At 32.9% G+C, this 12,953-nt stretch overlaps 1 protein-coding gene across 1 annotated transcript in view; it reads left to right on the forward strand.

The window, feature by feature from the left end:
* Positions 1–12,953, forward strand: part of LOC126915883 (uncharacterized) — a 244,432-nt gene that overhangs the window by 25,780 nt on the left and 205,699 nt on the right. The window lies entirely within an intron of this gene.

Genomic DNA, 12,953 nt, shown 5'->3' on the forward strand with positions numbered 1-12,953 from the left:
ATTGAATCATGCAATCAAGTCTAGTAATTAAAAAATTGTAAAGTTTTGTACAGATAAAAAGATACTTGAAAAAATGTGCAACGTCATAAGATATTCAAAGACAATTAAATAAATTGATGCATGCTATCTTAGAAGAACACGTTAAGTATTATTACTTTCATGTAACGTGTATCTAGTAAAAGAATAATTTCTCTACAAATTCCTTTTATAAATGTGTATCTTTCATAAAAACGTTGAAATACAATTTTTATAACATTTTTTGAAATGCGTACAATGGCGATAAATGAATGAATCTATCACGGAATTCAATATATCTGTGACATATATTTTGCAAAAGTATGTAATTTCGAAACACGGATTTCTCATTTTTTAGTTGCAATATAGTTCGTGATGTGTATCATTGGATTTCCCGTGAGTTATTAATCCTGTTTGACAGGTATTTGATGCGTAAATACCGACGCGATAAACGAAAACCTTTTAAAGAAGTGATTTATGCAAGATTAATATAAAATTCATTAATCTTAATAAAAGATTAATATATTTTGAATAACGTTCCTTTGGAACATAGATTTATACGTTGATTTTGATTGCGTCAGTATGTGATAAAAAGTATAAAAATATTTATTCGATGTATGTTTTGAAATTGTTTAATCATTTTCGTGTATTATCTAGATACATCTAAAAATTGTAATATTTCGGAGTAGCGAACGCGAATTACAAAAAATATGAAAAACAAAATATGTTCGTACGTTAAGTTACGTATCTTGAAAATGCAGATTGCTTTAACATTTTCATACGACTTGAACAAACGTGTATTTATGTACGTGCATATTTTCGTTAATTATCTCTGACTAATTCTATATGTGTACTATATATGTATATATTTTTGTTATTAGTTGTATTGTGTGCAATGACAGGATAACATGCAATATTTAGCTTTTAATCGGCGAGATTGAAATCAGTATCAAATTACGATAGACACGCTGACATACGCAACATTATCCAGCAAATCGATAGAACTGATTCATTGTAATTTCTTTGTATTTCAAAGAAATTGTGGAGTGATATTACTTATTTATTAAAAGAAACCTAAAAAATAAAAAGGTAATTGTATATATCAGATTCATGGATAAAGGAGACACAAAGAACCTATAGATGACTTTCTTCGTGATTTGTTGACTAAACGAGATTTCGTATTTTAGTGAAAATAAATAATATACACTGGATGATACGAATATATTTTCAATGTACGGATCGGTTAGTTTTATCTTTCGGATAGATTACACTGCGCAATTCAGTAGCCTAAATTATCATGATATGTCAATGATAACGAGAACAATATGATATGTATGTGACGTGTCGATAAGTGTGCTCTTATATCGCATTCATTTCCTTTCTTCATTGAATTTCTATCGCGATGAGCTCTATTGTTTTACACTCAGTTCTCAGAAGAAAACTTAGATACAAGATAAATCTACTTTAAAGCCGAAGTATCGTAACTATATCGTAGAAGGCATAATTATAAATATAATATTTCTGGATTTATATTTTATCTTTGTTCGATCTTATAACCAGTGTCTTGTTAGAAGTCTAATTACACCATTCGTTATTATTTCTTCTGTGGATCCAATACCTCTCTCTCTCTCTCTCTCTCTCTCTCTCTCTCTCTCTCTCTGTCTTCACCTTTTCTTTTCTTTTCCGCCTTTCACTGTAGCCTCTGAATTATTCGAAGTATCCGCTCTTAAAATATCGATTTCTACAAAAGCGCAGACGGAATGAACGATTCAAAGGTTATCCGAGAAAACGAGGACTCTCCAGCGGAGAGTGTTCGTGTGAATTATTCGAAAGTGGAGTTTTCTTTCCTTAGGAGGAAGGCTTGGATTTTCATGAAAACCGGGAGGAAAAGTGTCATTTCAAGAGGACGTGGTTCCTCAGAAGTAAGCCCTCTAAGTTCCTTTCTTGTCGCGTAGACACACCAAGTTTTACAAATGAACGTAATTCCCACCTAATTTCTCCATTTTCTACCTGCCAGTTGTAAGCAAATAAATTAGTTTTTTAAAACGTGTACACGAAATAGGGTAGCTTAAGTATTTGATTATTCGGACATTTATAGGAACATCTTGATATTTCACTGGCAGTAGTGTGAGACCGACTATCGTGGTTGATAAAACTTAAAACTAATTTAAATATGTATATAGAAGTTACAAGATATTTATTGCAAACATGTATTATATATTTAGTAAAAGATTAGTATAAATTGCCTCGTGCTTAGATGTTCACTTCAAACATGTAATACTAGTCAAAGGCGGTCTTACCGAATACCATGGACTATTAATATAACGAATAATCGACTGTTTAAAAAATGTTGTAATATCTGCGGAATGTATACTTGCGCTAACCATCTTATAGTTTCTATATACTTTCCAGATTTCTTTCAAACTTTACGAATATCATCATCACGATAGTCGACTTTCATTACGGTGTTGATGAATTTTTACAATAATTCATATATAACATATAATATATTGCTCGTGAAAATTTCCTGCGACGAGCGTTTAAGTACTTTGGAGAACCACTGTATAAGCTTGTAAATGCCTGTTATTATTCTTCTTATAATGGCCGCGTTGATCGGTAATTAAGAGTAGTTGCGGAGAATGCACATTGATCCTTTCTAGTGCGCCAGGTGGCACCGGAAACAGGAGCAACACGTGAAGTTCTCCCTCGAGAGAGGATGGCGTATTGATCCTTACAGCACTACCTGACCTGCTATCCTTTTTCAACTCAGTGGCATTATCCTTCCTAAATCTAGCGTCGGTGGGGCCATAATTGCATTTAGATTGATCGTATTACGGCTTCGTTTATTTTTGAGCTTAATGCAGCAAACGGATATGCAGCTGGAAGAATTTCAATCGAGGCGTTTGGTAGTTTCTTAGATATCGAATCGAAGAAATTGTTCATTTCTCTGGCCGCGAGATAACGATTCCAATTAAATTGGGTAAATTTGGTGGCGCCTGTACGCGAGTAACATCCAACTTACCGAAAATCCTTTATCGAGACTTGGAACTGAAATATATATATATAAAGTTAACGAAGATATCGAAATTAATCTTCTTGCGATATTAACGTCGAGACCACAATCTACGGCCATTTCACGTAGATATACGTCTTACATTCTTTACGGGTCGATAATTCACGTAGGATACAGGATCCTTTCTGTTCTTTTACCGAATGTCACGAATTGGTTGGATATGTTATATTTGATGAAACTGGGTATTGAACATTTTTGTCCATGGATGGACTACAGACATTTTGTAGTCGTATTATTTTACACAATTCGTCTGGCACGTGAATCACGTAAACCTTTTTCACGTTGGCGTTTAACCACTGGTTTTTAATAGGCGCTGTCTTTTTCAATTAGAACAATTTCTTTCTAGAGAGCAATCTTAAATTGACATGCAAGAATTTTATAATCTGCAATTAGGTGGCGATACAGGAAGACGTATTTTTAACTGACTAATGCGCAATGTATGAATTTCGCCCTAATATACGAAAGTTGATATTGGAGATTGAACCAGCATATTTAGGAGATCTAGCATTAACGTATTTAATATCTTTCTAGGAATAAATTCATTTATTATGAGCTTCCTCTGACTCGATGTAAGAGGTTATTTAAGTAACCAATCAATTCCCTAAATTGTATCTATTAATGTCCAATTACTGCGGTGGATTATTAATTATTCTAAAGGTGGAATGACTCATACTGTTGGAACCATTTATATCTCTTTTACTATCGTAGTTGGAAATAAATGTCAAAAGAAAAAGAAATGATCCAAAGAGGACTCTATTTTTTCCGCCATTTTAACCTAATTATTTTTTACGTACGGAAAAGGAAGTTATTTTATTTAACAAAAAAAAAGATGAACAGTCCATCGGAAAAATACAGATACGTCGCTGCACGTGTGAAAAAAATATGCTTCTGAAAACGTACTCCTCTTTGAACCATTCGTCTCTTCCCTCTAATATTCTTCTTCTGCAATTGCAATAAAAAAGAGATATTCGACTTTTTACAGTTAGATGAACTCTGTATAATTCTGATAATGAATATTTTTGTAACCTAGAGATAAATTCCAAATTATTTAAACTATTCTTGTATCAACTATCTCTAGTCAATGCATAGTTTGCTATTACACCCATATTTTTGGAACCCAGAAATGGTTTCGTAATTATTTGAAATACATATAGCTGTATCAAGTGTCTAATAATCAATGCATAGCTACGATTACAGGTGACGATTAGCCGAATTAATGAAATTGATGTAATTATACGGATCATCGAACTCGGCTGAATTCTCGTATCCGCTTTTACATTCTTACGATATTCTCGTCATTCTTGGGAGCAAACATCTGTTACGATTCGGATACCTTTATTGATTATTCAAATTCAGAACGGAGGACAAGAGAAGTAGAATAAATGCATGCATTAATTACGATGGCAAACGGCAACGAGTTTAGATTGATAAAACGATCATCATGCACGAGATACTGTTAAGCTGTTATTTCTCGCTATTTGTCTGCATTCGTTATCGTAGAATATAAACGATGGAAGGAAGCTCCATAGTACTTATCTGTTAAACGATGGAAATTTTCAACGTCTGTTTCTTCTATACAGACACGTACGAAAATAGCTATATTTTGCCTCGTTAGGAATGCTTTGTGGATGTAAATAACATTTGCCTTCGTCTCTTTGATACTTCTCTAAATGGAAATTAGTTTCATCAAAGTCGAACTCCAGTTACTCAATTTGCACTGTGAAAATAGACTTTCACATGTGCAATAATAGCTATTATTATACTTATCGTTAGTCCTATTGTACGTGTTCGTTACAATCTATGATAATTGTTCTTATCGAAATTTCATTTGTTATATATGAGTCTCATACTTTGATTTCAGAATCTGACATAGTTAAGAGATATAATAGACAAAACTTTTATAATCATCGATTAACTTATCCTTCTTTCGATAGGCAATTGATCGATAGCACATTGAATTTTGAAGTTGATTCTTTAAAAATCGAGAAATCTAACTTATCGTTTCTTCCAGTTATGCCTCTCATATACAATGCAATATATACGTGTAATAGATTAGATAGAAACATAATCTACAAACTGGAAATTTGAGAAAGATTAAGTAGCGATTATACGCGTAATTTCTTTTTCTCATGTGTGAACGAGAGTTAACGTCGTATTTTCTATTATCTTTCATTATTTGTCGCGTTTAATGAATATTCGATTGGCAGGTATTCGATAGGAACTTCTATTTTGGCCGCTTATACCGCGCGATGTGCAAACCAGTGAAACAAATCCGAAGTGGCGATGTCATTACAGATTCAATTTTCCTGTACATAGAACGATAAATACATAGAGAAAAGTGGGGTAGGTGTATCGAAGCTTTGTCAAAAGAGCTGTCACTGATGTATATTCGAAAGTGGTTAACCGTTTGTACAGAGCGTTGCGGATATCTCTGTAACGATGGTTTTCAGCCGGCTCGAGTAAACACAAAGGTAAAATCAAAGGACGATTGATGATGTCGTGTATCCAATCCTCGGCTATTCGGTTCTCTATCAGCCGAGTGTATAAAATGCAATTCCGCGAAAATAGAAAGGAATTAACGCGACGTGTAATTTTACTTCCGGAGAACGGCGAAAATAATAATTTGATTAAATTGTTGTTAATTCTGAAGAACGTTGTTCGTGGTAACTTGCAGTGTAATACATGAATTCTGTTTGATGAATTTTGTTTCAAGGCGTAGGCATTGCGTTGCATGTTGAATATGTGACATACTGAATACAAAAATGAATGAATTCATCGTATTTTATAATTTACTATATAAGAAGCTTGAGGCTTTCATAGAGAATTCTAAGGTGCTTCGAGGAAAAGGAAAATTATGCAAATTGATGTGAAAATCTGTATGAAGAGTAACTACATACTTAGCGATGTTAGTACTGGGTTTTTACTGATAGTAACACGTTCAAAGCTACTCTGTTTTACATCAGCCTATATTATATGGTAATAAATACTTTTTGTATAAAATGTGTTTCTACGTTGTACGCAATAGGATAAATCGATATATTTTGTATTAACAGTTGGTGTAACGGCATATTACATTTTTTCACATTTTTATTTGTGACACATAGAAGAAAGGAATAAAAGTATATTTAATACAGTTGTAAATAATCATAATAAGAGGAATACAAATGTTAAAAATCTTCTCTTACGTATGGAGATATTTATTTCATTCTATTTATCAATTTGTTCTACAACAGAAGCAAAATATTTCGTTCGTTGGAGAACACGTTTCATAAATCAGAGCACGATCATGTGAGAGCTAAATATACGTAGGTACGAACTAAATATTTTTTTTGTGTCACAGAAAATTATAGGCTTCATACGACAGGATATTTTTATAGCTGGTCCAAAGCATGAAACAATATCATGCTTGTTGAACACAACTCGCGCGAGAATCTATAATAGCCATTTGTAATAAACGTTGCGCATAAAATTTTCATGCCACTGCTGAAAAATTTAGCGGTAGTTTGACTTGTCACTTTAAAATAGAATATTCTGTCAGCTTCGTAAATTCGCATCATTTGTATATACATATAACGATATTTGCAACGACTAACTAGGTATTTACACGGCATCGACTGCTCTCAAATAAATCACAGTGAATACAAACAGAACAAAACAGACACAAACGTATCAAAGAACGTATTACGATGAAACTGATTCAACTCAATGGAATCGGCATCATACCGATTTATCTCCATAAAGATGTTACCAAACCGATTCGACTTAATGCAGTCGATACCAAATCAATTCAACTCGATGACAATGGTACCAAATCGACTCGGCTCGATGAAAACGGTACCAGAACGATTCGACTTGATGAAAACGGTACCAGAACGACTCGATTTGATGAAGAGGGCATCAGATCCACTCAATTCGATGAGGATGGTGCTGCACCGATCGAAGTTGGTATAGATAGTAGGTATACGATGTTAGTGATGATTCTACTTATCAACTAGACTGCGAATTTTTATGCAAATTTATATCTTCATGGATATAGCCGAAGAAATGGGATGCGAATAGATACAGTATAACAAACGAATACGTTAAAAGAATTTAAAATAATATTTGGTATAAGTATGTAGTAAGTAAAAGAATACAATACAATAAATAAATATTATATGATATTAGTTATATAATATTAGTTAAAATAAAAAAAAATACCGCTTCTAGAGTACAAAGTGAAAAATTTACCTGACTGAAAAATTACATCTATTGCACTTTCTATATTATTGCAAATTATTTGCAATTTAGCGGATTTTGTACTTTTAAATTCCCTGTAAACGCATATACATTCGCAATGTTGATATATTGATAGCTTCTCGAGATTTGTAAAATACGTTGTCTTTTAGATCCTTATAATTTTCAAAGTTTCTGCGCCCTTTTTAGAACTAGAGTTCTAATTATCGTAATAGGATCATGCTACATCTAAATTATCATGTCAAATACACGCGTAGAAATATACTATGCTGTGGCATTAGATCAGTTACGATGGTAATTCTATGTGTTCAAAACTTTCTGTATTACTATTGACGATTCTGTGGTATGTGTATGTATTGATACGAAGGTTTCTATGCTTGCGTGTGTTTGTGTACCTTTGAAATTCTATGTGTCGCATTCAACAGATCTGAACTATCGTGTGTTACTAGTAGTAAATCCGACGTTGTCGTATCGGCTTCACTGGACTTTGTGGAACATATGGACGTCGATATATTGGCGGTCGCTTGCTTTGCTTCCTGCGTACTCAGAATTGCTTGTATTAATTTTACTGTTATCTATATTGGTTTCTTTGATTCTAATTAGCCTTACGTCACGCTTCGCTATTTGACAACATCCTTTAGTTTTCCACTCACATCCAATCACGGTAATTTTGTGGTGTTTTTAATCGAATTATTCTTCACGCCATGTATAATGTAAATTTGCATATTTCTGTATAATACTTCACGAGTCTATCTGACATAGACTTTTCATTTCTTTCTATTTTGAAAAACACGTTAAATACGTCGTTATCTTCTATTATAATAATTATTATGTATGATAATTACTATGTTCATTATTGTATTTTGTTAGGTATTACACCTGGCAAACGTAATTCTAAGAAATAAATTATGTCTGAAATTTATAGAAAGCCCTGTTGGTTTTGTCATTTATTTTCATAAATATTACAAGAATTCTATTTTTGAGCTGCATCTCGTGTACATTGACAAAGTTTGATAGTCAAGCACAAATTGACGATCATTCCGAGTTTTCCTGTTAGAAATAGTTATGAAAGGATCATTCGAGGCGGATGTATAACTTTCGTTCGAGTCGCCGGTAAGAAATCTGGAAAATATATCTCAAAAGTTATTTTGACTTCGTCGAAGTTTACGTAGCATTCTAACAGCAGCAGAGCGGGAAGTTTCGTAAATACTTCGCAGTACCCGCTGAAATGCCAAGATTTTCTTATGATCATCGAGATCTTCGAAAAGGATATTTTTATTTAAAAGAAAAGTTTCTCTTTCTAATTTCTGTCTTACATAAATAATCTATTATTCCTAATTAACCAACTAGCTTTGATTATCCTATCTATGAAGAGAACCTTGAGATTTTATATTATTTTAAACAATGTTATCGCACTTAACTATAACGTCTTAAATAAATACGTTTAAATTACTACGGTAATTAAGTTTTTAATTTCTACGAATTTTGTCTATTAAATAAAATTGAAAAGATCGAGTCTAGGATTCACGTTGATCAGATATCTTTTATTCACAATGTTGTAGATATCTTTCTCTCGTAACACCCTGTATACTTGACGATGTAGAGCGAAAGAAACAACAATTTTTCTCTTAGTCGGTCATTAGAATCTTCGTTAAACAGAAAGTACCACGAAAAATATGTACAGCACAAGCACAAACGAATAACGCCACAGAAATTACAAGCATCTGGCTGCATACTTTAAACTTAGACTTTCGCAGCGGATCAACGTTGATGCTTGGCTCGTGTTGCACAACGCTCGTGCCTTTAGATAGCCCGCGGTATCCTGCGAAACTTTACAAGGCCTGAAGCTATTTTCTGGACTTATGAAAGCTCCGTACGACGTATCCAAAAGTGGCGAAAGATGTTTTGTATCTCATACTTTGCCGTATATCGCTTAAACTTTCAACGAAGTGTTTTACAAGATGGAAGAGGAAAAAAGCGACATCGTAAAGAAAACTCCGCCGTTTTACTCTGATTCCTTATTTTCGCTAATTCGAGACAATGTATCTTAATCCGATTAAATATTAAAGTTAATTAACAGGTAAATACAAAGAATTTTTAAGCATGAGTGATAGTGATTTCACATCTTGAGGTTAATTTTTATGACTTAAGTTTCAAATTAATTATACAAGAAATAAGCTCGTTGTTCGAACTATACATTATTTATGCGTTATCTATTGTGTATTAGATATATTGAAAATTCTAGCACGTTATAAATAAATTGTGTTTAGTTCTCTTCGACCCGAAAATACATTTACAGTATCCAGTTATAGTTTAGGTAAATTCGCCTATCAGAAATATTTCTTAATAAAAAAATTATTATTTGTCAACTGATACAACAAGTCGACAAGACTTTCATTATATTAAATTCTCTCTATCTCTTTTGTCTTCTTATACGTCGTTTGAACTGTGTATCGAGCAGTTTCTCCGCGGAGAGAATTCCAGCGAAGAAAGAAAGGAAAAAAGGGAAGATTCATTTAGTGAATGTGAAAGGGCCAGTAAAAGCCACGTTTACACGGAAAGAAGCAGGGAGCTAATTGTTAGAAGTAAAATAATCAAGGTGCAGTTTTATGTCTCAATAAAATAAATACCTAAATTCACTTCGTAAAATATACTGTACAAAAAAAAAAGAAGAAAAGAAAGAAAAATGGTAGGTATAAATCAATCTCTAACAAAGCATAGCTTTTTAGTATATACGTCGCATACATACCGAGAATAATTCTTGGTGCTGTAACGTAAAAATATCGATGGTAACGATAGCACGTTGATCTTGTTCAACTTTTATTTACGGGAACAACATTCTTGCTAGATGATTCACGAAATAGCAGAGAAGGAATAGGAAGGTTCACCGACAATTCATTGGTTGGATTGTAGCATAAGAGAAACGGCGACCACGCCATTATCAGCACGTATGAGGATTTCAAAGTACCTGGATCATGGCCAATTCTGCCGCAAATACTCTCCCTGAACTGTCCTTTACGATTTGTCATCCTATCGCTCGAATTCAATCCAATCCATTACACTCGCGTATTACAGAAATTGCCTTAGCTATATCTGGCCCTTTCGATTTCTCGCGTCTAAATTTTTTCGTCCCTGTGACTCGACTATATGTTTTTCCTTTAAAATTTACTTCTTCGAGTTCTTCTTTTCTAATTATTATAACATCTTTTATTTTAAATCTAATGATTAATTTATTTATTACAGTTTTCTCTTTTTTCAAGATTGACTAAGGAATGTAGATACTTTTGGCAAAATTAACGTTAAATTTTATTGCGATCGAATTATGATTGCATATACCTTTAATTTATTCTCATCGTGTGATTTTAATTATGATTATTTAGTTTGAGAAATTTACAATTAGACATGTTGTTTCACCATGACGAAGATCGACTACATTTGTCGATTAGCGCGAGACAACATCTAAATCGAATCTTCGGCGAAAAATAGATAGGAGTAGGAGGACCAATAGAGTAGCCTTCTCAATCACTTGATTCCAATTTTCTAGATATCTTCTTGCGAGAATATCTAAAGACTTTAATCTACTTATCAGCAATAAATAACGTGATAAATTTACGACTACGAGTGGTACACGAAAGGAATGCTCTTGAAAAATGTCGGCGATTTGTTTCCCACACGTTGACCTTTTGTAGATTGAGATGGAAGGAGGATACAGCAAATTTCTTTTTTGCGAATGTGAAAGCGAATTTTTATGTTGTTCGTCGAAAGGATTGACTTTCGGATTTACGTATCGAGTTGAGTAATAAGTTCGTTTCTTATTCATTTTATTCAAAAATTGTTAGAAGCAAGTGGAGACTCATCTGTTTAAACTCTTGAACGAGAGATTTACGTTTATAACTTACTCTCTGATTATATGTAGGTAGGTTTTATATAAAAGTAAAAGTACTAGATGTACTCTGTTAAAAAAAAAAATCCTCAATGAATTTATCATACAACCTAATATATTGGTTAGAGATTACTTTATAGTTGACGAAGTTTTGAGTTCATTTTTTCATGGTATCCTAACTACTAATGAAATTTATCTACGAGAAGAACAATATCTAGAATACACATATGATAAGTATGAAAACACAGGTGGAACGAAATAGTTGAGAGTAATAGACCATTAGCATTACCTTGGAGAGTTCACTGATGGAATGACCAACCGATCGATATGCTGGGACAGATGCGAAAGTGCATCGTCCCTGATGTTGGCGTAGGTCCAACAGCTTCTAAGTTGTTGCAGATGCTGACGCCCGTACAAAGATTTTTTCCTCGGGAAGGTTTTCTTGTTTGTCATAAATACTGGAAGTCCTTGAACAAAGATAAGAATCTCTTAACTTGATAACTTTTATGTTTGTTTTACTTAACGCAAAAAGATTTCTTATTTAAACGTTGTTATAGTAAAGTTTTGCTACTTCATTTATAATTATTTTTTTAAATCTCTGGTTATCTTCAGTTTTCAGTATTCTTAAGAGATTCAATTTTTTTTTAAACGAAACATTTATCATATTATAAAATAACTTTGTCTATTATTTCTAATTATATCATAGAAAGAAAATCCTAAAGTTAGGGTTCACATAACTTAGGTCGCTTTTCGGGCAAAATATTTCCGGGATAGGTTGATGTAATAAACAACATATCCTCATTAAGCTGAATATTGTTTACTGAATAAAAAAATCAATATTCTCCTTTTTTAGCGATCACCAGACTGAATTATGTCGATATATGAACATGACATTGATGTTCTAAAATAACTATCTCGCCAACAGCAACATAAAAAGCTGCAATTCACTTAACGAGAGTTAGTTCTGAAAAGCAGCTATAACAAAGGTTGTTATATATATTTTGTTACATTAAAGATTATTTTATCCGACGATCAGACACGATATAGATCATCCCTAATAATATCGATTCTACTATGTTGCAATCTCATTTTTAACTACTAGAATATACTTCATAATTTAAAAAATTGTCAAGGGAAATTATCATGCTTGGTTTATGTAGATTTTCTGTTATATGTCTGATGAATATAGAGTGTAGAATTACAAGAAATATTGTAATAAGTATTTTTAATGACAAATGTTTTAAAGAAAGTAATTGAGATAAATATTTTATTTGGTCGTGACGACATGAAGAGAGGAAAATGAAAAATCCTTTGGCATTTATATACGCGGGAATGGTTCTTGTAAGTCAACAGAGAACCATCATACATTGGTGAGCTTGAAACCCCTCGGAACCTCATATACTTTCACGTATTGAAGGTCTCGAAAGCTTCGGGAATCTCACGATAAAGAGGTGTGTGCCTTTTTCATTGCGAATGTTCTGAAACTCGAGCCCGGATGAAAAGCTTCAGATCGATTGATGATTAAAGACGTTTCGAATGAAAGAAACACGGTTTCCCAGTATCGAATAAACTCTTCAGTACCAATGCTATCTTTGTAAAGTGTTTATTACATAACATCCCTAATTGATGTAGGGATTATTATCCATTATATCATTATCGACTATGATACAATACACAATATGTTTGTACAATTAACAATTACGAATCAATATATGTTGCATGTACATGTATTATCCCCATGTATTA

The sequence above is a fragment of the Bombus affinis genome, chromosome 4 (genome assembly GCF_024516045.1).
Source record: "Bombus affinis isolate iyBomAffi1 chromosome 4, iyBomAffi1.2, whole genome shotgun sequence".
In the NCBI taxonomy this organism is placed as follows: domain Eukaryota; kingdom Metazoa; phylum Arthropoda; class Insecta; order Hymenoptera; family Apidae; genus Bombus; species Bombus affinis.